Below are 4,959 nucleotides of genomic sequence, written 5' to 3' on the forward strand. Positions count from 1 at the left end.
CGACTGGCGTGCTTCTCAGCGTCGCTGTGTATTTTCCCGGAGGCGGTAAGCGTCGTTGGAATCGGTCGCGATGAATAAAGCGAGAGTGTACGATGGAATTTATCCTGGATGACGAACATTCATCTTTTTAATGAAATTATACTTTGCTTCTTTATTTAGTCGATTGAATTTATGAAAAAAAAAAAAAAAATGTAAATCGTTGGTCCTTCGAATCTATCATAAGAATTCAATCGATTCGATGGAACATTTAAAAAGTAACATTTTGAATTTGAATTTTTGCTCGAGTGTACGCGGAGCACCACGTAAAAATTAAAAGATTCGAATATCTTAAGATCGAAGCCGCAGAGTGATCGATATTCTGTTATCATAGGCGCCGCTGTAAATTGCTCGAAATAGCCCAGCATACGAATCCTATTGTAGGCGAAATTGAAGTCCATCCATCTGGCCCCCGTCGGCTTAAATATTTCCAGCCCTTCGAGCAAGAATATCCGCTCGAGATGCAGCGACAATGAAAGCAGCGTGCTATGCCATCTGCATACGCGCACCTGCGATTAAGAATGATTCAGGGGTGCGATTACGCTGGCCAGTTGTGCGAAGCACAGGAAATCTCGCCATCGTTGCAACTCCAGTTAGAATAAAAAAAAAAAAAATAATAATAATAATAAAATAAAATTATGGAAGTTATCGTTCCATCGAAACTGAAACTTTGTCGTGTAAGCTGCCGGCTTCGAAAGTTTTTATTGTCGTAGCTCGAGATTAGGTTAATAACAGCTTATAGCTGTACGTGGCCTTTGGATCGAACCTATACTTCTTCCATGAGTTCGTTGTTTCTCCCTCTTCCATTAAAACTTACATTATTTCTTCTGTCTAAAAAGAAACCGAACTTTTGCTATAAAAAGAAAAAAGTGCAAGTAAAGTTTTTACACACACATGTTTATTTACACAAAATAATCTCCCTCTGCGTCAATACAGCGTGTAGACCGCGTAATTAACATTTCGAAGGACCTTCGCAGCTCCTGTTTTTAACCGACTTCGAAAAGGAGGAGCTTACTCAATTCGACATGTATATATATATATTTTTGTTTATGTACGTTACTCGATTACGCCCAGATGGCTTGACCAATCGGGATGAGACCTCTTGCATCTCGTAGAGCATGTCTCGGGGGTGGTCCCATTGTCAACAAATTTTGGAATTTCTTACCTTTTACCCGTTTTGTTTTTGCAAAAGACTGAAAAATTTTGTATTGCTTCTTATTCCGAAACGAATTGACCAATCGGATTGAATCTTCTTGCATCTGGTAGTGCTTCGTTGCCTCTTAAAAGCTTAAAAAGGCATTTGACCTACTTCCATTTTTGGTAGCCCGTTTAGTACAGCGGTTACAGCGGCCTGAATCTCCGAAATGTTGCTATAACGCGTCCCTTTCGTTGGAATTGGCATCGTTACCTTGGATCATTCACCCTACTCGCCTGATCTGTCTCCCTGCGATTATTTTCTTTTCTCTGAATTAAAAATTCCAATGAAAGGGACACGTTATAGCAACATTTCGGAGATTCAGGCCGCTGTAACCGCCGTACTAAACGGGATACCAAAACGGGAGCTGCAAAGGTCCTTCGAAATGTTAATTACGCGGTCTAAACGCTGTATTGACGCAGAGGGAGATTATTTTGAGTAAATAAAAGTGTGTGTAAAAACTTTACTTGTACTTTTTTTCTTTTTATAGCAAAAGTTCGGTTTCTTTTTAGACAGACCGTGTATATGCGAGAAAATGATCGATGAAAGAAGGAAAGTTATTATCTCCACGGAAGCGTTATTAAAATTTCGAAATTTCTAGACCTGGCGCTGGTTATTAAAATGGAAGATCTTCAAATCTCTGAAGCATCGGATCGATCAACTTTATTTGGTCGAAAATGACCCTCTTTTCACTGAACAATGGCCGTTCTCTATACATCACGGCCGGTAATGCTGTTTTGTTAAAGTAGCCCGTCATCCCCTTCGCCCCGAGGATATTGCTATCAGTGTAACGTCTGGAGACTCTGAAGCCTGAGGGACCTGGAGATGCCTCACCGTCACATGGAGAAGATTTCATTCTCGAGGCTGCTCGAACGAGCTGACGGCACCGTACACTTTAATATTATTAGCGTGCTTAGCTCTGGCTGGAAAATTGTCTCGTTCGCCGTAGCACCTCTGACCAACAATCGAGGACACCGTTTCCATTGTTACAGGACGTCGGGTCCTGTCGAAAAAAAAAAAAAAATATATAAACATGTCGAATCGAGTAACCTCCTCCTTTACGAAGTCGGTTAAAAAATCTCCTGCATTGCACAGCGATTCGTAACATTTCATTGTACGACGTTTGCAACAGAAGCGGAAGTTTATGGGTAGTGCCAGCGCTTCTTTGGAGTCGAAGCCTGCTAGATCGGTCGCCCAAGGCCACCACGCCTCCTATCCCCACCTGATCACCACTCTCCATCAAAACACGCTATCTCAAACATGGAAAAACAAGCCGAATCACCGACCTAACGAAAAGACTCTGGAGGGAAAAGTTTTCCTATTTTCATCGTGGAATTCAACGGAACGAATTTGTATCTCCAATAATGCGTAACAATGGTGCCAGAGCCGCGCGAATCGACGTATTCTGCGAGCGTGATTCGAATACCGACCCAGTTCCAGCTGGCTGGGGGATTAGACGGGAATGAAAAACACTGATCCACGGAGAAGAATGGCGACACGACGGGAATCGGAATAACAAATTTCTTTTTTTTTTTTTCCAGCGACGCCCGCCCGATTCGTCGAGGAGAATGTTTTCCCGGAACATTGACTCCGCGAATTGGCCCGTAATCTTCGACGAACTTTCCTCGCGTGGCAGAGATCGACGGTATCCATGCGTCCGGGGAAACTCCGCGAACTTTACCTGCGAGGAATCTCTGCGAGATAATCTCAGGCAAGTTCCAGCGGTGTCGACGTACCGGAAGAAGTGCGAAGTCATGAAAAACTCGATATTGGAGTTTTCCGCGCGACCTCGTGCACCGCCCTCGGGCGCGCGATGCGAGCTATCGAGTGGACGCGAGTTATTATGGTCTCGAAAGAAAATTTCCATCTGTGTAACACGGATCGCTACGGATACTTCGAGACAGCTATGTTGGAAAGGAATAGCAAGGGTTTCCACGTGATCACGATAGTTTTAAATCAATTTTGCAGAAGTCGGATGACTCGAACGTAGAATATTAATTGCTTGGTTGATCTTTAAACGATGCTCAAGCCATCTAATTTCCATGTTAGATATAGCATGCGTTTTGGTGGTGTCTGAAGAGTGAGCGGCCAGTTCGTCGCGCCTCGACTCTAAAGAATCGCTCCTACTGCCTCTGAAGTTCCACTTTTACCCTCGACTACCTATCCTACTTCTCCCACGACTATTTTAACTTAGGATACTTAGTAACCAGACTTTCCGCTACCGGGATGAACCATATTTTCGTCCTCGACTTTTCGTGTTTACCATGAATTATGTTCTGTCTCCTCCGAATCCAATTACGGTTCCAGCTCGCGCGGCCGGTTCCAACCGTAATCGAATACGCGCCCAGGGAGGCCCGAGGCATTTTGTTTAGCGAATCTCCCGTGTTTCCAGCCGACGAATTCCACGGAATGCGAGCACTCGGTGCCGTTTAATTATCGTCTTCGACTAACGGTCGCATAATTACGCCCAGGTTCGCTTTATTGCGTAAACAGATCGCGATAATTGCTGCGAGCTACGAGCGGCTCGCGTGGACCGATAGATCCGTCGACGGTCCGTCGATCGCCTCGCCTGGTATCGGTCGGGAATCCGACGAACGTTTCGAGAAACGTGGTGCTGAATTCATGGCGAGCTGGTTGATCGTCGCTCTAATTCGATATTGTTGCGGCTCGTGTGAGCGATGAAATTGTGCGTTTTATTTTAATTACGAATAAAGGTCGATTCAGACTATACGATACAGACCGTCACGTTCCGGCGACGACACGTACCGGCACCGACACGACGAAACATTGAAACACGCGTTTTAATGGAACTATTCACACTATTCCCGTTGGCGGAACGTTCAGGTCGGTGTCTGTTAAGTGTGAATAGTTCCATTAAAACGCGTGTTTCAATGTTTTGTCGTGTCGGTGACGGTCCGTGTCGTATAGTCTGAATCGGCCTTAAGGGTGAATTCGTGGACCAATGACAAAAGTTTTATTTATCGTGTCTTACAACGGTTTTCTTCTCGACAGCATCGATCAGCCTCGGTTCGTACGACGAAAATCTCGCGTCGAGAACAATCGACTCCTCCCTCGTCTCGTCTCTTTTCGGGGAAATCCCGCAGGAATGTTCCGCGTGCTATCAAATCCAGAACGGGGCTCGATACACCTGCCCGCTTCGACTTCCGTGAAATATTACCGCAACGGAGACCCTTCCGAACGTTTATCCACCAGTCCCTCGAAAACCATTTATCGCGATTATCTCGTTTTGCGGTCTAGGAATAAAAAAAAAAAAAAAAAACAGAAAGGCAAATTTATACGTCCGCCACGTCTGACACCGTTTGCGCCCGCAATTCGCTGTTTCGAAGCGTCGCGACGATGGAGATTTATTCGCGAGACTTGATTGTTTAGGCGGAATAACGCGTGTCCCATCCATTTTTCATCGACTGGAACGATGAATAAACATGTAACGAATCAAATGGTGTGCTTCGATTTTAGTAAGCTATCGTCCTATTCGACTGTTGCTGTAAACAATTCTGATTATACATTAAAGATAGTATCTACTTTAACGATTAATATTCGTATTATTTTTGTTTGTTGCAAATTGACGAACAGGTTCATTTGCTAAATTACAAGGAGAAATAATATGTATTGCTTCGTTGAAATTATGAACTGGTTTCATTTCCAGTTCCAGTCATTTACTTGGCGACGTTATTCGTGAATCGATTTCGCTAAATCTTGTTTGTTAT

Source organism: Hylaeus volcanicus, chromosome 7 (assembly GCF_026283585.1).
Source record: "Hylaeus volcanicus isolate JK05 chromosome 7, UHH_iyHylVolc1.0_haploid, whole genome shotgun sequence".
Taxonomy (NCBI): domain Eukaryota; kingdom Metazoa; phylum Arthropoda; class Insecta; order Hymenoptera; family Colletidae; genus Hylaeus; species Hylaeus volcanicus.